At 39.1% G+C, this 24909-nt stretch overlaps 1 protein-coding gene across 10 annotated transcripts in view; it reads left to right on the top strand.

The window, feature by feature from the left end:
- The window catches only part of LOC140733174 (serine/threonine-protein kinase MRCK alpha-like), a 575430-nt gene that overhangs the window by 1462 nt on the left and 549059 nt on the right, over nt 1-24909 (top strand). The window lies entirely within an intron of this gene.

Here is a 24909-nt window from a genome sequence, read left to right as displayed (position 1 = left end):
TGGGATATTTTCGTATTAGATTTTTTCCAGGAAAGTGATATGGCATAATTAGAGAGGAACAAATCAGTCTCTGATCTGGTATTGCATTTTTGTTTCATGAAAAAATACTGTACTTTGCACCTGTGTTATTGCTCTGTAGTAACAAAGCAGTTTTGTAAACCAGCAAAATTAATGGAAGAGTGCTCAGACTGTTGTCCTTTCTGATTTGTTTTAAATTATCAGCAATTAGTTTATAGGGTTACTTTTGAATACATTGCATCAGGAATGAAATAGAAGTGTGTCCATGTTTGCCATATACTCATGGTTGGTTATCAATGCTAAATCCTAGAGAACCTGCTTTCTGAGGGCACTCTGTTTAATGTAGAATGTAACTAAAGAATATCACATAGCAAAACAATGCTCCAGTTTTTCCCTTTATTATATAAAAAAAGAAATTGAACAGATGTTAACTATCTTTGCATATAGGATGATGAATTTGCAGTTTCTACATAACATTTGGATTGACTGTGTGTCTTTATCCATATATAGGTCCAGTTAATGGACACCATTTAATTGCTCACTGTGACAGTTAGAACTGGGATCCAGAATAAATTAATTCTGCATTTCTTCTAACATGACAAGGGATTTGGTTAGGAATGTAATTGATAAAATGTGCACTGAAACTATGCACATCATGCTTTGTCACAATGCCCTCAGTGTTTTATTACTGTTATGCTGTGAAACAGTTGAGAAAAAAGGTTTCATGCTCTTATTTATAGCATGATTAAAATATTTTAGAGCGGGTTGTAATCTTTGTTGTGATCATCAAATTCCTTTACGATAGTTTAATGTACTATTACAAGATAATACCCAAATTAACTTGACTTGTTTAACTAGTTCTGTTTCGGAAAGGAAATCTTAAACAAATATTGAAGATTCACTATATATGTGTGATAATTATTTAGGGATATTGTACAATCTGGTACAAAATTACAGGGAGCATATTGAAAGTTAAATTTCTTATCACATTAGTTGGTCTCTGTCATGATGCGCAGTGTCAGAAGATAAAAATGTCTCTTCACTCATGGATGCATTTTACGCCCCCTTGTTCTTGATCAGTGTCAGATGTATTTGATACTAGGTTTCATCTCAATGTTCATATGGCATTAATGAATAAAATCCCTTTGTGGTTGGGCATCTCATCTCAGCTTTTTGTTGTGTTATAGGTTCTCTGCAATACCTTTACATAATTGCAGTCATCTCTTCATCGAGATTAACCATGGATGCAGGTGAAGCAATAATGACTCAGTTTGTCACTGGATGTATAGTCCTGTGATGTGTGATAAGATATCAAATCATTTTAAGTATTTTTGGTGAGGAACTCAATCAGAATTATGAGTAAAATTCTATGTTTTGATGAGCAAACCTGCAGAAGTCTTCTGTTCATAAACCTGAGATTCTGCAGATGCTGAAAATCTAGAACAACATATACAAAATGGTGGAGGAACTCAGCAGGTCAGGCAGCATCTATGGAAAGGAATAAACAGTTGACATTTTGGGATGAGGCATTCACTGGGATTGGAAAAGGGTAGCGCACCCAAATGCATTTCCAGTCCTGAAGAAGGATCTCAGCCTGAAATGTTGACTTTTTTATTCTTTTCCATAGATGCTGCCAGACTTGCAGAGTTCTTACAGCATTTGTATGATGTCTTCTGCTCGGTGGGCAGTATCCTTGGATATGATGTGCCTTTTTCAGAGATAAAAGAGATTAGTAATTTTACAAATCATTCAAACTGTTCATGTGCAGTATAAGCACTGAGGTGCTTCCAAGTAGCCCATATACAATCATACTGAAGGAAATGTTCTGTCAATTAATGCCTAAAGTGGCAGTTAACTTTTCTGTCAAAATCTTTTCTGCCGAAGTTAGTAATTTAGCTGCCATTGGTATTTTAACCTCTTGAATGTTGTGGGGTGATAAGAGCGCTGTGTGAGTAGGCATTTGCCAGGGTCTCTCAAAGGGCAGCTAATCCTTAATTATAGGGTGGATGAAAAAGTTTTTCTGTGTCCAGATGTATTATGCTACAGATTATATGCTGTTTTAACATTAAGTAAGTCAAAACTGTAGTTTATTTTGTTTAAATTGCAGTTGGGAGGCAATGTGGATGTTTCCTTTTCTTCCCCAGTTGTGAATCTTGGTTTATACCAGACAGACAAATTTTTGCATCAGATGTAATCGAGTAATACTGCAATATAAGACTATTGAATAGTTCCTTAATACGATGAGATGGGTTCTTGATATTATAATTTACCTCATTGTGATCTTGCACCTTATTATCTATCTGCACTGCACTTTCACTGTACCTGTTGCACTTTATTCTGCATTCTGTTATTGTTTTACCTTGTATTACCTTAATACAGTGAGTAATAATTTGATCTTTATGAATAATAATGTGACAAGCTTTTTTGGCCTGCCTTGGTACATGTGATGATAATAAATGAATTTCAATGCTTATACATTAACTGGATGCAAATCTCTACTAATGTACTAAATTGTGCCGTGGCGCTTTACTAGAGTTATAATTGCATATACTTTAATGTTAAAAATTAAATGAGCACTTACCAGTATTAAATTTCAAGTTCAGAATTCAGGCAGTTGTACAGCTTTTCCAAAAAAAAAAATCAACTCTTCTTTAGTTTTTCCCCCATGAAAGAGTAATTTCTAGAGTGTTTTCTCAAGTTATAGAAATTGGTTCCTGTCATTTTTTCTAATTTGCAGTTAATGTCTGAAGAGAAACCTGCAAAGTGATGGGCTATTATCTCTTTCCTACCTTCTCTTAGACATGACACTGACCATACATGTCAGATAGTTTCTACTGTGAGAGAGGACAGTGGTTAGAAATGTGGTTTTTAACTGGTTTAGGAGGTTACTTTCATAATCGGTCTAGTCTGATTAGTGTCCTTATGATAGTTTCCTGTTTTAGTAAATTAGGTCTCATAGATGTTTTGTGTTCTGTTTTTAGTTGAGCGGGCTGATTTAAGGTCTTACAGATGCTTAAATTTGTTATGATGTCACTGTGAAAAACTGTGAGAGTTTCCTGCTCGGAGCCAGAGGCATTTTTCCTGCAGTTTCCAACTCCCATTGTTTTCCATGGAAGGTGTGTCATACTCAATACAAAAGCTGCAGTGTGTAACAAGGAAATGATGTGGGGGGTTATGATATACACTGCTTGGAGTATTTTACTATTGTTTCACACTTCAAAGTGCAGTTCTGTCAAGTACTGCAGTTTTGCTGTCTGGTAGATTGGACTTTTGAGATTATTTCTACTTTGGTAATTTGACTGAAAGGTTCAGAATAAAGTGTGTGATTTACTTTGTACCTTTTAAATTGGTGTCACATTTATTTCACATGGGAGAAAAATCCAAAGCATACAATGTTGCAGGTGGAAGCCACTGCTATTTTTTTGTTTTATTATTGCAACATGTTAGCTTTGTGTTCATGACATTGAACCCATGAACACCACCTCACTTTTTAAATGTGTACTATTTGTTTTTGTGTTATTTTTGATCTATTCAATATACATATTTAGTAACTAATTTATTCTTTTTTTCTGTTATAATTATTGCATTGAACAGCTGCTAAGTTTACAAATTTCATGATACATGCCAGTGATAAACCTGATTATTATTCTGATTCTGAAGTATGCCCTAGAATGTTATGCTCTCTATGAACTGTTTGAAGATGATTTGGTTTGTCTGGTATTGTGAATGAATCTTCTGGTTGAAATTTAAGTGCTCAGAATCCTGGAAATTCACAGCACCTTCAGGCCAATGTGTTCATGTCACACCGTTTTTCCGGTTGATTGATTCCTCATTTGCCTTTACTACTTCTGTGAGCATGTATCAGATATCTCTCCATCCTATTCTATTTTAAAAGATGCATGCAATTTCAAGTACTTGTTGAGCAGTTACATTAGGATTTATTTTGTTTTGTTACGTAAAATTTTTTCAAAATACTCAACCAGAGTGATACAGAATAAAATGAGGTGTGATTCCTCAGTAACCAAAGAACAGTTTATCCTGCCCACATAATGGATTAATCTTTCTGAAATTTCTCTTTTAATACATAATTTATTAAAAGAGAAAATGATGTAACAGTTTAGTAAGGAATCTATGTATAACAATGAGAAACAAGAGACTGCAGATGCTGGAATATGGAGCAGCAACCATTCTGCAGGAGGAGCTCAGTGTATTGTGCAATACATATTTACCAAGCAGCAGCAGGAGTATTGGTGGTGATGGTTGAAGAATGTGGAGAAGTCTGTTTTTGTGTGTGTCTAATGGAACAGGGAGAATGAATTTTAGTTTACTACTAGACAATGGGGTGACCCATTGGGGCACCCTTTGAGAGAATCAAAAGAGAGCTGCCCTGCCCTTCTGCTCTGCTTGGTGTCTCTGCTGAGGCTGTCCGTGCACATGTGTCATGGTGTTGCATTCCAATTTCCATGATGGCGGATTGGCTCTTGGGTGAAAGCGGGGCTGTTGATTTTGGCGAATGAGCAATTTTGTATGAATATATACCCTGAACTTTGCCTGCATTCTGTGAGTTAGTGCATCTTAAGTCGATTTAGCCAAAAAAAGTGCCACTGTAATGCACCGTTTACGCTAATTGGAGGTCACAAACATACAGAGCATGAGACTTTTAGTAGTATATAGATCTAATGATTTCTACTTTTGACAGTTTTGACTATTTTGTGGACTTGTATTGTGAAGAGGTTCTGGAACAAGATTTAGACTTAGTTGAATGGTGACTCCCTTGCAACCACTACTAAGCTGGCATCCATATTCTGGTTATAATCTATTTGTGTTTTAATGTATGGAATGTTCACATGCAAAATGCCAATTTATCAGCATTGTGGGATATCTCATAAACCGTAAGATTTTATCTGTGGCATTTCTACAATTCCATAATTTTCTTTGTTGTAGGATAATTAAAAAATATTTAATGGGCATTTTTGAGAGGAATATTTCTCAGGCAACAGAGGTTCTATTGCGATTATAAACATTAGTTGAAAACTACATTTTAACATTAGAGGCCATACATGAGTTAAAATTTTTCTCAGTATTTTATTAAATTTGTAGAACAGCTAAGTTTCTAAAGGTAGGTTGATGCAACATCTGAGACAGTTTTGTGATAGTGATTGGCCTCAAGAAGATAGCTGTGAGAATGTTTTCATGGACATTGATAGATAATATACTCTTGTTAAGTCTCTATTTTAATGAGATGTGCATTCGGTTTTTGAGGAAATGTGTCCCAATTAAATGGAGGTCAACTTAATTTAGTTAATAGGCTTTTATGACTGTTGCTTCCAGACCCTAAAAATCAGGAACAGAAGGAGATTTGACAGTCTCACACACTCCTAGCTTTTCACATCCCTTTCATCCTCCCCCTGACCTTACCCGTGTTACCTGGACTCACCTAAAACTTGCCAGTCTGTGCTCCTCCCCCTTCCTTTACTTTTTTATTCTGGGTTCTGCTGTGTTCCTTTCCAGTCCTGATGTGAAACGTCTTCATTTCCCTCCATATATGCTGTATGACCTCCTGACTTCCCCCAGCATTTTCAGCATTTCTCTTGTGTTTCTGATTTGTCAGTCATTTGTCTAATTTGCCTGATTTAGTATTGGTAAAGTCCCTGTGAGGAATTATATGCAGAATTAAAAGGACTAAAACCTAACTGACTTATTTTCACCCTTTCCATAACTAAATAAAATATTCACAGATTTCAGCTTTTCGAGATTCAAAATTGTTTAATGTCCAGTACACAAGTGTAAAGGAGAAAGGAATAGTTATTACTCCAGATCCAATGCAACATAAATAAGGTAAAGAACAGAATAAAGTTTCTTGTCAACATTACATGCTGAATGACATAAATATCGGAGAGTGAGGGGATAATTGATCAGAGTTAAAGGGAAGTAGTCACATGAAGGTGTGACTGGCAGATAAGTGTGTGGCTGAGAAGCTGGTACAGGGGGCAGGACTTAAGATTCTTGGATCTTTGGGATCTCTTCTGGGGGAGGTATGACCTGTTCAAAAGTAATGCGTTGCACCCGAACTTGAGGGGACCAATATTCTCTCTGGCAGGTTTATTAGAGCTTTTGGGGAGGGTTTAAACTAATTTGGCGGGGGGGGGGCTTGGGAACCGGAGTGTTGGGACTCAGGATAGGGAGGATGGTAAAAAAGTAAAGATAGCATGCAGTCAGACTGTCAGGAAGGGCAGGCAGGTGATGGGACATGGTTGTAGCTGACAGGGTGAGTATCAGTACATTAGGGATGCAAAATCAAAAAGGTTAGCAAATATGGTACTCAAGGTGTTCCATCTCAGTGCACGGAGTATACGAAATAAGGTGGATGATCATGTTGCACTATTACAGATTGTTGGGTATGATGTTGTGGCCATCAGTAAATCGTGGCTGAAGGATGGTTGTAGTTGGGAGCTGAATGTCCAAGGATATACATTGTATCGGAGGGATAGGAAGGTAAGCACGGGGAGGCGTGGCTCTACTGGTAAAGAATGGCATCAAATCAGTAGGATCATCGGATAGGAAGATGTTGAATCCTCGTGGGTTGAGTTAAGAAACTGCAAGGGTAAAAGGACCCTGATGGCAATTAAATACAGGCCTCCAAACAGGAGCTGGGACATGGACCACAGATTACAACAGGAAATAGAAAAGGCGTATCAAAAGGGCAATGTTATGATAGTCATAGGAGATTTTATCGTGAAGGTTGATTTGGAAAATCAGGTTGGTAATGGATCTGGAGAATGATCAGTTTGTTGATGAGCCTACTGGAGCATTGGTCCCCAACCACTGGGCTGCAGACTGGTGCCGGGCCGCAAGGAAACAATATGATTAGGTGATATGAAATGATGTGAGTCAGCTGCACCTTTCCTCATTCCCTGTCACGTCCACTGTTGAACTTGAATGCACGCGTGGTCATCAGTCGCCTAAATACAGTGATACCCTCGCACCAGGGGTCACTGGTTGGCCTCGGGTAACCGGCTGCCTTGTGCAGCCGGCAAGAAGTGCTGATGGTACTGGCCTGGAGTGTGGACAGATGGGCGCTGCCTCTAAACCTGTTCACCACACTGAATGTTCATGGGGAACCCTGTGCTAAAATATTCGCAAACGACCTAATATTCGCTGTGATCTACTGAAAGTCATCCCTCAAGCCAAACTTTTGTCGGCCAATAGATCCTACCCTACAAGATGAGTGGGCACGCGCCCTGTCGCACTCCTCACTCGGTTGGTCGCTCTCTCCGGGCTGCGACCGCCATGGTCCCGGTACGGGGACCTCTGGCCTTTACCTTGTCCTCTCACTGGTGTGTTTCAATGATTTTATATGTTCTTACAAGGAAAATTTGAGCTGTGTGTTTAATATCCAAACATGACTTAAAATGTTATGATGCTATTGACTTATAAGTGAGTTATAATTGACTTATTACTACATTCACGCGAGGGAAAATGTGTGCTGTATGTTTAATATTAAATTTGTTAGATAAACCCTTTTAGAAATGAAATTGCGTGTATTAGCCACTTATAAGTGACTTATAGTTGATTTATTATCTATATTCCGGTCATTATTAACACCCTACCCCCCCGCTCCCCCCCCCCCCCGGTTGGCTGGTCCGCAAGAATATTGTCAATATTAAACCGGTCCGCTTTGCAAAAAAGGTTGGTGACCCCTGTACTAGAAGATCAGCTATACTGAATTGGGTGTTATGTAATGAGCTGGAGGCTATTAGGGAGTTTAAGGTAAAATAACTCTTAGGAACCAGTGATCACAATATGATTGAGTTCAACTTGAAATTTGATAGGGAGAAAATACAGTTTGTTGTAGCAGTATTTGTGGAGTCAGGGAGATCTCAGTAATATGAGAGAGGAGTTGGCCAAAGTAAAATTGGAAGGAGCTGCTGGCAGGGATGTTGGCTGAGCAGCTATGGTATGCGTTTCTGGGAAAAATAAGGAAGGTGCAGGATGTGTATTCCAAAAATGAAGAAATACTGAAATGGCAAAATAGTACAACTGTGGCTGATAAGGGAAGTCAAAGCTAATGTAAAAACAAAAGAGAGGGCATACAACAAAGCAAAAATTAGTGGGAAGATTGAGGATTGGGAAGTTTTTAAAAACCTATGGACAGCAACTAAAAGAATCTAAAGGGAAACGATGAAAAATGAAAGCAAGCTAGCAAATAATATCAAAGTAGGTAGTAAAAGATTTTTCCAATTATGTAAAAAAAATAAGAGATGAGAGTGGATATAGGACCACTCAAAAATGAGGCAGGAGAAATAATAATGAGGGACAAGGAGATGGCAGATGAACTAAATGAGTATTTTGCATCAGTCTTCACTGTTGAAGACACTAGCAGTGTGCTAGATGTTATAGTATGTGATGGAAGAGAAGTGGGTGCAGTTGCTACTACAAGGGAGAAGCAGCTTAAAAAACTGGAAGACCTAAAGGGACATAAGTCACCGTGACCAGATGAAGTGCACCCTAGGGTTCTGAAAGAGGTAGCGTTAGAGATTGTGGCAGCATTAGAAGTGATCTTTCAATAATCATTGAACTCTGGCATGGTGCCAGAGGACTAGGAATTATAACTGTCACTTCACTCTAAGAAAGGAGGAAGGCAGCAGAAAGGAAGTTATAGACCAGTTAGCCTGACCTCAATGGTTGGTAAGATGTTAGAGTCAATTGTTAAGGATGAGGTGATGGAGTACTTGGTGACTTAGGAAAAGATAGGACAAAGTCAGCATGGTTTCCTGTTGGAATTCTTTGAGGAGATTACAAGTAGGATAGATAAAGGGGGATGCAGTGTATGTTATATATTTGGACTTTCAGAAGGCCTTTGACAAGGTGTCACATATGAGGCTGCTTACCATGGTATTACAGGAATGTTACTAAGATGGTTAGAGCATTGGCTGATTGGAAGAAGGTAGTGAGTGGGAATAAATGGACTCTGATCTAATTGGCTGCCAATGTCTTGTGGTGTTCCACAGGGGTCAGTGCTGAGACCACTTTTTATGCTGAATATAAATGATTTAGATGATGAAATAGATGGCTTTTTTGCCAGGTTTGCAGATGATACGAAGTTTGGTGGAGGGGAGTTTGTTTTTTTGGATAAGTGGTACTCACCATGTAACAAAAATGCAGAAAACAAGTTCTCTTACTCCTTCTTGACAGAGTACTCCATATCATCAGCAGCAAAGCCAAACTCACAAAGATGAAGTTAAACTTTGGAAGGTATTTTGTATGGTGGCTATGTCATGAGAATGTAAAGTAGGTGTTAACTATACAATGTGGGTTATGTGCACTGGGTGAAGAAGGTTACTTGGTAGTGTCACTGGAGTAACTGACTTTCGTAAGCAAACTTCTATCAATCAGTAAGATTCACTTCCCTTCCATTCTTTGCCGCTTTTCTATGTGCTTGTAGGCTTGATTCGTCCCTGGTTTCTTTACTTTATAACTAAGTTAGTTGAGTGCAAATTATGATGCCCATTGAATCCAATATGTGAATTAGAATCAGGTTTAGTATCACTGGCATTTGTTGACTTTGTGGCTGGCAGTACAATGCAATACATAATAATAGGGGGGAAAACTGAATAAAATATATACACGCATATAATAGTTGAATTAAATAAGTAGTGTAAAAGTAGAAATTAAAAAAGTAGTGAGGTAATGTTCATGGATTTAATGTCTGTTCAGAACTCAGATGGCAGAGGGGACAAAGCTGTTCCTGAATTGTTCAGTTGTGTGCCTTCATGCTTCTGTACCTCCTTCCTGATTGTAGCAATGAGAACAAGGTATTACCTGGGTAATGGGGGTCTTTATTGATCAATGCCAGCATTTTGAGGGATTGTTCCTTGAAGATGCCCTGGATACTATGGAGGTTAGTGCTTACGATGGAGCTGACCAAGTTTACAACTCTCTGTAGCTTACTTTGATGCTGTGTAGTAGCTCCTCCCATACCAGGCAGTGATTCAGCCACCCCACGGTACATCTGCAGAAATTTCCGAGTGGTTTTTGAGACGTATCAAATCTTCTCAAATTACTGATGAAATATAGGCATTGTTATGTGTTCTTTATAGGTGCATCGATTTCTTGGGTCCAGGTTAGATCCTCAGAGATATTGAGACTCAGGAATTGGAAATTGCTCAGTCTTTCAACTTCTGATCCCTCTAAGAGGACTGGTGTGTATTCTCTTGTATTACTGTTTCTGAAATCCACAGTCAGTTCTTTGGACTTAGTGACATTGAGTGCAAAGTTGTTGCTACAACACCACTCAATTAGCTGATATATCTCACTTCTGTACACTCACTTGTCACTGTCTGAAATTGTGTGTGTGTGTGTGTGTGTGTGTGTGTGTATGTATATATATATGCGCAGAGAGATATATTGAAAATGAAAAATTGGGTTATGCTCAGACGAGGTTGCATATTTGACGTGTCACGTTGATTTTTCTGGCTGTACTGTTAGCACTGATTAATATTCTCTTTGGAGTTAGCATATAATTGTTCAGGTTTCAAATTTGAATTTTCTAATTTGCTAATAGAGAATACTAATTATTTCACACTCATAAATTTTAAATCCATAATTAATTTATCTGAACCGAGCTTTGTCACATCTGCAGATATTTCCCATGTGTAAATTTAAACATATCACGTTCCTTATGATAAATTAACTTTTTGTTGAAGTGATTTTAATTCTCCTTTAAGGAAAAGACTGCTTTAAGTTTCTAAAGGAATTGTAGCAAATGTTTTTGCACAGACTTTATGATAATTAGCTTTGTGACTTTCACATTCTCGAAGAAGGATTGCTTATCTGTTTTGCAATTAAAACTTGTTTGATTCTCACTGTTTTTCCACAACAGATAAAGTCAAATTGTAGATTATAGTTCATAAAATGAATAGAGATGAGAGTTGCTAGACTGGGGTGGAGGGGGTGGGATGGAATGGATGGAAAAGAATTTCAAATCTCCTTCAAAAGGCGTCTTCAAAAGTTATTTAGACTCTGGTGGAGTGAGCCCCAGTACATAAAAATGGGGGTAGAAAAAAACTGGGAATTGCAGGCAAGTTCACCTTACATCAGTGGTGGATGAAAATGCTTAAGTCTGTTATAAAAGATGTAATAGCAGAACACTTGGAAAGCAATATTGAGATTAAATTAGGCCAGCTTGGGTTTATAAATGGGAAATCATATTTAAGAAATCTTGTTTTTCTTTTGAGGCTGTAACTAATAGAGTAGGTGAGGGAGAGTCAGTAGATATTGTATATTTGGATCAGCAGATAACTTTGTATTTGAGTTAAGTCCAAATATAATCCTGAGTTGTTAGCATTGAATCACATTGATTCTATCTTGCTATTATGTCTCTGGAATGGGCCACTTGTACAATAAATTTGAACTTTTGATTTCTCAGTTTTCCTCATGGCTCTTGCATTGTATTTGTGTATATTGCACTTAGTAACTGCAGAACTACATTCTGCATTTTTTTTTAACTTTCGTACAATCTTGGTATATGTATGAAATGATCTTTCTGGTTTGCATGTAAAAAAACTTTTCACTGTATCTCTGTATATGTAACAATAATCGGATTTCTGTATTGGGTTTCTGGATTGGGAATCCATCAAGGGTCAATGAATTCCCAATCCACACAATCAATACATAATTTGGTTGACAGAAAGGAAATATAAAGTAGGAATAAGCAGTTTGCTTTCCTGAAGAAGAGCACTTTATGCCAACTATTCAAGTTGTATGTTAATAATTTAAATGAGTGAACTAAATGAAATATTTTTATGTTTGTGGAAGAGATAAAAGTAAGGGGCAGAGTGTTATGTTGTGTAACTTCAAAACATTACGCTAATTCATAGGAAGACACAAGTCCAAAATGTGAGTCTTAATTTCATGTTTAAGTGAGATGCGCAAGTGTCACGTAATAGCATCATAGCGTTTGCAATTCATGTATTTATACATGTAAACCGTAATGAGATATTTTAACAAACAAAAATGCTTAAACAAACAAAATATATACAAGATTGCTCAAATATTACTGAAATATTCAATACACGGCACTCTTTCCTTCTTAGAGAATGTACCTGAACTATATACACATTATACAACTACTATAAAGAGACATCAACAGCATAGTAAATTTTTAATTGTCCCATTCAGGCCTAAAGATTTAATCACTGTGGGGGATTTATTACTCTTGTGGGATAATTTATTTCCTGATAAGAGGGATCACTCTGCTTGGCTGGTGAGGCTTGTGGCTGTGAAGCAGTCTCAGGTGCTGGGGCCTCCTGGTGCTTTTCAGAGTTGACTCTGAGCCCCAATAAGTGGTTCTGACAGCAATAGCTACCTTCTTCTCTGTAACAAGTGACCCTGCTTTCCTCAACTGATCAATTTTTCATCTCCAGATGATATCAGCCGTAATCTTCACTGTGCAGGAGAGTGGTCCTTAATCTTTCCGATAACCCACTTTGATTATCTCTGCAGTCCCTTGTCAGGACTGCTTGTCCAGGAGTGAAACATCAAACCTCCTTGTTGAGGAGCCTTCAATTTGGTTCAGCTGTTTGCCCTGCACCCTCAATCTGGAATTGAGTTTGATGGGATCCAAGCATGAATGCAAGAATGAATTGGTGGTGGTGGATAGAGTATGTTGCATTATAATATGCAAGGAGGAAATTGGCAAATTTCTCATTTAGTGTGTTCCACTGACATTTCTTGCAGTGCATTCTTTAACTTCCGGACAAGCTGTTTGTAGCTGGGTGGTACAGTGCAGATGTAGTATGTTATTATGTCTTATTCCATTTATTTTTAGGAATAATTGAAACTGTGGTCCATTGTCTCTAAATGTGTTCTGGAAGACCAATCTTTGTGAAGGCGCTTCTCAATACATCAACAGTGTACAAGGCTGTAGTGGAGGCTATTGGAACACAACTGGCCACTTTGCTGCTGCAGGGTTTTCCAAGGGATGGAGAGGTGTTGACCTTGACATCTGTTGGCATCCTGTACAGTGCATGGCAAGCTGCTTGGTGATGCCTATCTATTCCAGGCCACCAGGTAAAACTTAAATTGAGTTGACTTTATTTCTTGCATCCTTCACATCCATGAGGAGTAAAAATCTTTACGTTACGTGTCCATCTAAATTTGTAATCATAGTAATTTATAATAAATAGAACAGTCAATGTAATATAGAGTACACTCAAATCAGCATGATTTATCAGTCTGATAGCCTGGTGGAAGAGGCTGTCCCAGAGCCTGTTGGTCCTGGCTTTTATGCTGCGGTACTGCTTCCCAGATGGTAGCAGCTGGAAAGATTGTGGTTGGGGTGACATTCACATCACCAAGGATCTCACGCGGTCTATATGTATTGGCTGTGTGGTGAAAAAAGCACAACAGCACCTCTTTCACCCAGACGGTTGAAGAAGTTTGGCATGAGTCCCTAAGAACTTTCTACAGCGGGTACAATTGAGAGCATCCTGACTGGCTGCACCACTGCCTGGCATGGGAACTGTACTTCCCCGAATCACAGGGCTCTGCAGAGTGTGGTGCGGACAGCCCAGCATATGTGTAGATGTGAACTTCCAACTATTCAGGACATTTGCAGCGACAGGTGTGTAAAAAGGGCCAGAAGGATCATTGGGGAATGGAGTTTACCTCAACTACAACCTTTTCCAGCTGCCACTGTTTGGGAAACAGTACCACAGCGTTAAAGCCAACAGGCTCTGGGACTGTTTCTTCCACCAGGCCTTTTGACAGATTAATTCATGCTGATACAGTGGTCTTTCTATGCTATATTGACTGACTATACTATTTATTACAAATGACAATAAATTGTACATTCCATATTTAGATGGAGACATAAAGTAAAGAGTTTATTCCTTGTGTGTGAAGGATGTAAGAAATAAATTCAATTCAATTCTTTGTTGCATTTTCTCTAAGTTTCACCTTTAAATCTGCATTTGTTTGCATGTGAACCCCTGCCACTCAGACCCTGCATAGTGCTGACTTGTTACAATGTGATTATTCAATTCTTTACTGAAATTTTTAGAAATGACAAATTAATTCTAAACAATACTTAAAACTTCTCAAGAGCAGCTGCCATTACAGTAAACATTCAATTAGCCAATGAGAGTGCTTTACATACGCTCTGAGCTACTCACAGCCAATCATGTATTAGTTCACGCTCTGCCTCCCCTGTGTGTGTAAATGTTCTTGCTCCCTTGTCAATTTATTTCAATTTTTTCATCCATAATGTCTGGAAAACAGTGCAACTTCCAGTGAGGGTAGTACATCTAAGTTGTTGAGGAAAAGCATTAGCATGAATTTGAAACTGCTAGTGATACAGTATGATGATGTTAATGTTCGTGATGTTGAAGAGTTACTACTCCTGGTGAGAGCCTTAATAATGAAACACTTTGAGAACTGGCAGAGCCACACATCCTAGGTGAATCTGAGGACATGGATGAAGAAGAGAAAACACCAGCAAGAAAGCTCTCCACAAAATTGCTCAACACGAGCATCACTATGTTCACACAAATAATGACCCTGACTGGGAGTGAAGCAATAAGGCAAAGAGAGGTGCTCTTGATATGATTTTCTGCTAGGGAGAACTGCTTCATGAGAGGAAACTTAAAGGCAGTCAAACCTCGACACCTTCTTGAAGAAGAAGCCGAAGTTAGAGGAGGACCCACAGCCTGCTTCCCTCTGCTATTGCTGCGATGTGTTGCTGCTCCACTGATGTACACACTGTAATGTTTCCGGGATTGATTTTGTTTGGATGCTGTGTGTTTACCCTGAGCTTGAACCAGTGGGGTAAATATTCATATTCCAGATGAATTGTTAAGTTGCCTGTTAAATACTGTTAAAGTTTCAATTGTGGGGAGAGGTTTGGTAAAATAGCAGGTTCAGCTCGCGTTTTAATGCAGACCAGCGGTGGAAGAGCAAGCTGAATCACAATCACATGGCTGGGGGCAGAGACTTCAAAGTCAGGGTTCTATCCTTTCTGAGGAGTGAGGGGAAGGAATGGTCGGATTTGGAATGTCTAATTAGTCTCTGTCCCCCAGTGAAAAGTGAGAGTTCTGCATTAGTATCCGCCCTTACCTCTCTGGCGAATAAGGGGAAAAATGCCCAGATATAAGATAAACAACAGTGGACCCAGCACCAATCCATGAGGCACATCACTAGTCACAGGCCTATTTACACCAACTCTCTGACTTCTTCTGTGAAGCCAATGCCCAATCCAATTTATTACCACATCTTGAATGCCAAGTGACTGAAAATTCTTGACCACTTAAAGGTCAAATTGTCTATTTCCTCTCTTAGCTCCTTTATTTCTATTTGAATTGCTTTCTATAGTTTATTTTTTAATCTATATTTCTTAATATTAATTCATGAAACCTGTTCTGGGATTTGAAGCCTCAGTCCATTTCTGTAATGATTAAGCAGCAAGTTTTGCCCACTGTTAGCAGGTGGCATGGCAGAGTAGTAGTAAGTGTAATGCACTGTCTGTCAGGAGTTTGTGTTTTCTCGTGACTGCGTGGGTTTCCTCTGGGTACTTTGGTTTCCTCTCAGGTCCTAAAGATTATGGAGTAGGAGGTTATTTGGTCACGTGTATAGTTGGACAGCTCGGGCTTGTTGGGCCAGAAAGGTGTGTTACCATGCTGTATCTTTTAAGAAAACTTAAGTATATTTAATTATTGTAACTAATAATGAAGTACAGAAGTGTGGACTTGTGATCAACACTTTGGAAATCCAAGGTGATGTATTTGCAATTTCTGCCATGGATGGGAGGTTATACATTAATTATCTTCACCAGATGTCTGCATTTATATGGCACCTTTAATGCCAATAAAACATTCCACTTCAGAAAATAGTTTGAATAAAATAGTCAGGAGAGAACAAAAGGGTGACCAAAAACTTGATTAAGAGGAGAGTTGTAAAGTAAGGGAGATGGAAAGAAATTTGCATGTTGTCTCTCTGAGTGAAGTGAATAAAAAAAAAGTTTGTCTGTACATTGAAATCAGAGAAGTGATAAGCTTGGGTAATCAGTAGTGGGATATACTGATGTGAGTGGGGAAGGGAGATGGGAGGGATTTACATGCAAGGGTGAAAATTCATAGAATAGTGAGCATAGGTCAGAAATATTTTGCATGCCATAGTGGTTAACATTGCTACCTCACAGTTCCAGGGACCTGGATATGATCATGTCCTTTGGCTCTGTCTATATTCTCTTTGTGGTTGAGTGGGGTTCCTCTGGGTGGTGTGGTTTCTTACCTTATTCCAAAGATGTGCTGGTAGATTAATTGGCTGCTATGAATGTTCCTATAGGGCAGACCATAGCAAAGTATATTGAGATTGGATGACAATGTGTAATTACCCAGAGAAATGGGTAGAGAGCGAATGAAACGAAAGGAATTGCTTCCCTGGAACGATGGGTTGAATAGCGGCTTGTTGTTTTAAGTCTAAAATGAAATGTGCACACAAAAAAGTATAATATCTTGTAAACATTACTGTCAGCATTACTCAATATACCAGTTTATGCTTTGATGTCCATCCTAAGGAAGGAACTCTAATCTGCAACTGAATCTAAAATGTTCCCAACATTTTATCTTATCACCCCTTCCCTACCTACCGGGCTTCACCTATCTCCTCGTAGCTTGTACTCCTTCCCCTCCACCCACCTTATTCTGTATCTTTCCCCTTCCTTTCCAGTTCTGATGAAGGGTCTTGGTCTGAAATGTTGATGGTTTCTGTAGATGCTGCCAGACCCTGTTGATTTCATCTGGGTTTTTTTGTGTGTTGCTCTGGATTTCCAACATCTGCAGAATCTCTTGTGTTTCTAAAATGTTTTCACCTGTTTTAGCATGGTGAGGAATCTTGACAGTTTTTAAAAAATGGGATCTGATCATTGCAGCCAACCCCAACATTTATTGTCCAACAATAACTGCACTTGCGAAGGTGGTGGTAACCAACCTCTTGACTTGCTGTAGATAGATAGATAGATACTTTATTCATCCCCATGGGGAAATTCAACTTTTTTTTCCAATGTCCCATACACTTGTTGTAGCAAAACTAATTACATACAATACTTAACTCAGTAAAAAATATGATATGCATCTAAATCACTATCTCAAAAAGCATTAATAATAGCTTTTAAAAAGTTAAGTCCTGGCGGTAGAATTGTAAAGCCTAATGGCATTGGGGAGTATTGACCTCTTCATCCTGTCTGAGGAGCATTGCATCGATAGTAACCTGTCGCTGAAACTGCTTCTCTGTCTCTGGATGGTGCTATGTAGAGGATGTTCAGAGTTATCCATAATTGACCGTAGCCTACTCAGCGCCCTTCGCTCAGCTACCGATGTTAAACCCTCCAGTACTTTGCCCACGACAGAGCCCGCCTTCCTTACCAGCTTATTAAGACGTGAGGCGTCCCTCTTCTTAATGCTTCCTCCCCAACACGCCACCACAAAGAAGAGGGCGCTCTCCACAACTGACCTATAGAACATCTTCAGCATCTCACTACAGACATTGAATGACGCCAACCTTCTAAGGAAGTACAGTCGACTCTGTGCCTTCCTGCACAAGGCATCTGTGTTGGCAGTCCAGTCTAGCTTCTCGTCTAACTGTACTTCCAGATACTTGTAGGTCTTAACCTGCTCCACACATTCTCCATTAATGATCACTGGCTCTATATGAGGCCTAGATCTCCTAAAGTCCACCACCATCTCCTTGGTCTTGGTGATATTGAGACGCAGGTAGTTTGAGTTGCACCATATCACAAAGTCCTGTATCAGTTTCCTATACTCCTCCTCCTTTCCATTCCTGACACACCCCACTATGGCCGTGTCATCAGCGAACTTCTGCACATGGCAGGACTCCGAGTTATATTGGAAGTCTGATGTGTACAGGATGAACAGGACCGGAGAGAGTACGGTTCCCTGCGGCGCTCCTGTGCTGCTGACCACCGTGTCAGACCTACAGTCTCCCAACCGCACATACTGAGGTCTATCTGTCAAGTAGTCCACTATCCAATCCACCATGTGAGAGTCTACTCCCATCTCCGTTAGTTTGTGCCTTAAGATCTTGGGCTGGATGGTGTTAAAGGCACTAGAGAAGTCAAGGAATGTAATCCTCACAGCACAACTGACCCCATCTAGGTGAGAGATGTAGTCCTCCTTGTAAGGCACTCACAGAGATGTGCTGCAGAGGGAGTTCCAGCTTATTGACCTGTGATAAAGGAATGGCAATATATTTTTAGATCAAGGTGGTTTTTGACTTGGAAGATAACATATAGATGGAAGTTTCTGGTCAACGGTGACATTCAGAATGTTGATGGTGTGGGACTTGGCAGTGCTAATGAGTGATGCCCAGGGTATGTGATTATATTCTCCTGCTGGAGATGGTCATTGTTTGGCACAAATGTTATTTGCCAGATCAGTGTTGAAGTTGACCAGGTCTTGCTTCATGCACACATGGACTGCTTTATTTACTGAGAAATTGTGAAAGAAACTTTGGTGGTCTCGCTTGCTTCTGTCTCTCCAGATAATCCCAGACAGGTTTGTTGATGTTGAGATCAAGGCTCTGTGAGGTCATAACTATCTGTTGTAGAACTTTTTTTTGTTGGAGATGGTTTTTGACCTTGGCCATGTGTTTGAAATCAGTGTCTCCTGCAGCAGAATGAAGTTGGGACCAATCAGACACCTCCCTGATGGCATTGCCTGATGGATGAGAATCTGCTTTTACTTCTCAGTATTGAGGATTCCATTAATTCTGACTGGATCACCAACTCTATTTTCAGAAATGCAGCTCCAAACCTGCAAGCAACATCTGCCCTGCTTTACCTTTGGTTGCAAATACTCATCCATGTAGTGCTCTCCAGCTCTTCTGTGGACAAACTGCTTCCTATTTGAGACAAAAGTTTTAAATTTTGTCTCGTTGGTCCAGAGAATTTGCTGCCATTGTTTAGAATCCCAGTCCTTGTTATTTTCTGTGTAGGTGAAGCCCTTTGTTTTGTTTCCACTTGGAAGAGTGACCCAGTTTGATTCTTTCTACACAAGTTTCTGTTTCACTTAATCAGTTCAGTTCATTCAACTCGTGTTATTGATCATTAACATCCTGTTTGTTATCTTTGTTTACTCGTTCACTGGAGTAACTTACTAAGTAATCAAGTTCCTATTTGAAAAGTGGTCTATTACTTAATATGTTACTTTAATGAAATGAAGAAATTTTTCTGCAATATTTAATTTTTTGGGAAAAGAATATTTGGAAATCTAAAATTTGTTCTTTCCTAATGACCCACTAATGCAGAAAACAAAAAAAAAATCTAAAACAGAATTTATACAAAAAATCTGGGGTGCCTAAGTCTTTTGTAGTACTGTAATAATAAAAAAAAATTACAATGAATATATTTTTAAAGAATTAAATAAGTAGAGCAAAAAGAGAGCAAAATAGATGAGGTAGTGTCCATGGGTTGGCGCATCGTCCATTCAGAAATATGATGGCAGAGGGGAGGAAGCTGTTCCAAAAATGTTGAGTATGTGTCTTCAGGATCCTGTTATACCTCCTTGTGGGTAGCAATGAGAAGAGCTTGCTCTGTATAATAGGAGTCCTTAATAATGGATGCCAACTTTTTGAGACATTGCTTTTGAAAGCTGTGCTCGATGCTGGGGAGGCTAGTGTCCATGATGGAGCTGGCTGAGTCTCTGCAGCCTTTTCTGATCCTGAACAGCCGCCCCTCCATACTAGATGGCGATGCAACCTGTTAGAATGCTCAACACAGTACATGTGCAGAAATTTGCGCAAGTCTTTGGTGACATACCAGGTTTCCTTAAACTCCTAATGAAATATAGCCACAGTCATGTCTTCTTTGTAATTGCATTCATATGTTGGGCCCAGAATAGATCATCAGAAATGTTGACAGTCAGAAACTTGAAACAGCTTCACTCTTTCCACTGCTGATCCCTCAGTGAGAACTGGTGTGTGTTTCCTCGACATCTCTTTCCTGAAGTACGCAATCATTTCCTTGATCTTATTGATGTTCAGTGAAAGATTGTTGTTGCAACACCACTAAAGCAGTGGATCTATCTCGCTCCTGTAAGCCTCCTCAATACCATTTGAAATCTGCCAACAATAGTTGTGTCGTCAGCAAATTTACAGATGGTGTTTGAGCTGTGCCTAGTCCACACGGTTGTAGGTGTAGAGAGAGTGGAGCCATGGGCTAAGCATGTATCCTTGAGATGTGTCACTGTTGATCCTCAGCAAGATGTTATTTTTGATCTGCACTGATTGGTCTCCTGATGAGGAAGGATTCAGTTGCAGGGCAAGGTACAGTTGCCCAGGTTTTGGAGCTTGTTGATTAGAACTGAGGGTGTTGACTGTGTTGAACATTGAGGCTGTAATCAACAAACATCTTGTTCCCTGTAATACCATTGATGACATCTTCCATCATTTCTATGATTGAGGGTCGACTGTGCTAATTAGTTGGATTGGATTTGTCCTGTTATTTTGTGAATAAGACTTGTTTGGCCATTTTCCCTTGGTTGGTAGATAGTCAAAACTAGCAGTCATTAAATAAAAGGTAGTCATTAATTCGTCATGTGGGTTTCCTCCCACAGTCAAAAGACATACTGATTGGTAGGTTAATTGGTCATTGTAAACTAACCAATAATAAGGCTAGGATCAAATTGAGGGGATTGCTGGGAGGCATGGTTATAAGGACCTACTCTGTGTTGTATATCAATAAATTGGGTTGGAAGACTTGGGAGAAGCTTCACTAGAGTGGATGGGTTTTAGTTCTCCCTACAACAGAATTTTGTGAATGGCATTCATACATTTAAGGGAAAACGAGAAACACTAGCTCTTTTGAGTCTGTACAGCTGAATGAGTAAAGAGTTGGTGTTACATTGATCTTTTGAACTGAATGGTTTAATTTTGTGTTGTATTTATTGTATATAAAATGTGTGTGGTGGAAAATATACCAACTGCCTTACAACCTGGTCTGGAAAACCAATGCCTTTGAGAGGAAAATCCTACAACCATCCTAAACCATCAGGCTCTTAAACAAAGAGGGTGGCTGCACTCATTTAAGGACTCAGTTATATTGTTATTTTATGCTTGATTGCTATTTATTTATATCTGCATTCGCAGAGTTTGTTTACAGTTTATAGTTTCTGATGTTTATAGTTACTGTTCTATAGATTTGCTAAGTATGCCTGCAGAAAAAGAATCTCAGGGTGTTAATCTGCTCAGTTGAGGAAAAAACACCAGAGACACGAATTAACCTCTGAAATGGTTTTTATTCAGCGGAGAGTTTGCAACCACACGCACTCTGGGCGTATGGTAGCCAACTCCGAATCTGTTGGTTTACAGAGGTCATACTTATACCCAAAAGTGGGGCACTACATTTGCAAATATGGTTACCGATTCAACTTCATTGATTGATTGGCTATTGTATAGCTAAACACGAGAAATACTTGGAATAAGTATAGACACAAGCGAAATACTTGGAATAGGTATGGATGCAAGCAAAACACTCAAAATAGGTATATAGCTCAGATGCTTCGCCAGACACATTGTCTTGCGGTAAGCAAGGTTCCCTTTCTTTGTGGTTGCCACATCAGTCTGTTACTCTATTTTAGTTACCTGTTCCCTGTCCTCCTACACTTCCCCAATCACATACTCTGTCCCCAGTCCTGTACACATACTTTGCTACACTTACCCCTCGTCCCCTCCCCTACACGTACCCCTCACCCTCTCCACATTTTTAAGGGTTGTATGTGGTGACATGTATGTACTCTGATAAATTTTACTTTGAACTTTGTGGACACAGATGGACCCATGCCTGCTTGTGTAATATAGGCCCACTCTGGGTTACAAATGCCTGACTTATGGACACCCTTGCGTATATACCACATTAACGTGGATTTTCAGTATCAATAAAGAGATTTAGACGAATTTGTAAACAATTTTTGAAAATTGAGGTTTTCTTAACTTCGTAGCAGAGCTTCATAAATGAGTGTGAGGTGAATCAAGTGATTTGAGTTGATCAGTATGGTTGCAGCCTAACTGCAGCTGTATTGCAAAATTTGAAGACCACGATGGATAGCTGGAGGTGTAATTTTGGTGTGAATTCGTTTGAGCTGTGTGATGGCCATTGGGAGATCTATGTAAGTTGTGATCTGCCAGTTGCTTTAGGTAGTGTATATGTGTAGGGTGGGAAAACAACATTCCTGTGTGTCTTCTCTTCATCCCTACTCCCTGAGCCACAGTGATTGGGCAGGGGCTGAAGTGAGCAGAACTGGGAATGCTGAGCAAATTCGTGAGCTCACTCAGTCTGTTGAGAATGTGAAGAGGGTAAGGGGTACGTGTAGAGGGGGGTGGGCGAGGGGTAAGTGTAGCAAAATATGTAGACAGGACAAGAGAGAGGTACGTCATTAGTGAAGTAAGGAGAGGTAGCTAAAATAAGGTGCCAGGCCAGACGTGGAGACCACAAGGAAAAGGGAACCTGCAACCACAAGACAATGTGTTTGGCAAAGTATTTTGAGTTTTCCTATTTCAAGTGTTTTGAAGTACGTCTGTATTAATTCCAAGTATTATGCTTGAACCTTTGCTAATTCTGAGTATTTCGCGTGCTTAGCTATGCAATAGCCAATCAATCGATGAATTTGAATCGATAACCATATTTGCGAATGTAGTACCCTGCGTTTGGGTATAAGTATGACCTTTGTAAACCGACAAATTGGGAGTTAGCTACCTTACGCCCGAAGTGCGTGGGGCTGTGAACTCCTCTCTGAATAAAAATCGTTTCAGAGGTAATTTCGTGTCTCTGGTGTTTTTCCTCAACTGAGCAGGTTAATAATTTCAGGTTGACACTGTGAGGCAGTATGGTGGCCACATTCTTCCTGTGCATGCTCACTCTCATCACTTCTGTTTCTTTGATCATCTGTCTCACATCTGTTTTTGTTCAATTTCAACTTATGAAAATTTGAATTACAATCAATTCACTGGGACCCTTTTGTAACTGGGGATTGCTCATATGATTTAGATCATTTTCAGGCAATCTTGAATAATGACATTATTTGGAACAGTACTTATATGCGCTCCTTATAGTTTAAAAAAATACCTTCAATCAACAAAAGGAAATGCAAAATCTGGTAGCGGCATCTGTCGAAGAAGCCAGTCAAATTTTTCGGGTTAGTGACCCTTTCTTGTGATTAGAGTATTCAGTTCCTTGGACCAGTTCCAGCATTCATGTCTCTTCCCATTTTGGTATCCTTTTTCCTTACCGCTTCCAAACTATGCATCTCAATTGACTCCTGGACTTCATATTTGAATAGAATGACCTCTGGGGTTCTACTACTGTGAAGGAATGTTTCCTAATACCAGCTCTGAAAGACCTAGCTCTAATTGTTGCACTTTCTCTTACTGGATCCTCCAAGCAGAGGAAATAGTTTCTCATTATCTACCTTATAACTACTCAGTTTTTTTTAACACTTCAATTAGATCATGCTTTAATGATTAAGGCAATACATTAGAGTTATTTATGAACTTTGTTACGTATTCGGGCAACAATAATATAGATGAGTTAGACGAAAGGGTTTTATAACGAATAACACGTTTATTAAACACTGATAACAAACCCCCTTCAAATGTAAACAAACCCAAACAATGATCCGAGCTCAGCTGCTCAAACAGTCCTTAATAGCGTTGCAGTCCCAAACAGTCTTCAAAGCAGTATTGAAACGAACTCAGTTCGTTAAAGCGATATGCCGAAAGAAAACAGTATTTTAAAACGATATGCCGACAGTTCAAAAGCTCACGGTACTTTTAAAAGGAGAGACTTTTTAAAGCGATGTAAATTCTCTTCCACGTCGATGTCCTTCGATTCCCAGCGTCGAACTCCCACGTCGAATTTTATTAAATATAACAACTTAAAGTGACTGACCTTCCTTCCACAATATTCTCAATCTCCCGCTTTTTCCAGCGGAGACTATCGTGAGAATAGTAAACGAAATCCTTCCGAATGAGGATCACACAAGGTCGAAGTCAATCCATCGAAAATCGATTCTTCTCGATTTGTCTTCCAAACTTCACTCTCCATTAGCAAAGAAACCGTTGGCTCTGACCTTTTAAACTTTAGGCATTATATAAAACTTCATTTTTAACTAAACTGCGTCATCACATTAAATCACACAGTAACATGAAGTCATCTTGGCAAATCCAGCCACGAACTGCCCCACCTGACAGGGTGGGTCTTCCTTTTATACCCTGTAGAAAAAACCTGTCACATGACCTCTACTGGCGGGAAAATGACATCACTCCACCATTACCTCATGTCCAGTACAACTTCAACCCCAGTCACGTGACAAGGGTACCACTGTCACGTGTCACGGGTACGTAACACCTCCCTCCAAAAAAAACATTTTTGGTCTGTCAAGAACAAAAATTTTTAACAATTACTTACAAGAAAAACAAATGTATAAATTATATAACATACACAATATACAATACAGTAGGAGTGTTACAATAAAAAAAACCACTCAAAAAAAACATTGTACAGTCAACATCGAGATAGACAATCAGCAACCACATTATCTTTACCTTTAATATGAGTTATCACAATATTGTACTCTTGTAACATCAAACTCCAATTTAACAATCTTCTGTTTTTGTTTTTCATCTTACTCAGAAAAACTAACAGATTATGATCAGTGTAAACAATAAGTGGTTTTTGAGTTGTACCAACATATACCTCAAAATATTCCAAAGCTAAAACAAGAGTTAACAATTCTTTTTCTATTGTTGAATAGTTTCTTTGATGCTTATTAAATTTCTTAGAAAAGTAAGCTACTGGATGATCAATCTCATCACCCTCATTCC

This window comes from Hemitrygon akajei, chromosome 9 (assembly GCF_048418815.1).
Source record: "Hemitrygon akajei chromosome 9, sHemAka1.3, whole genome shotgun sequence".
In the NCBI taxonomy this organism is placed as follows: domain Eukaryota; kingdom Metazoa; phylum Chordata; class Chondrichthyes; order Myliobatiformes; family Dasyatidae; genus Hemitrygon; species Hemitrygon akajei.
This window is presented reverse-complemented; position numbering and strand designations above follow the sequence as displayed.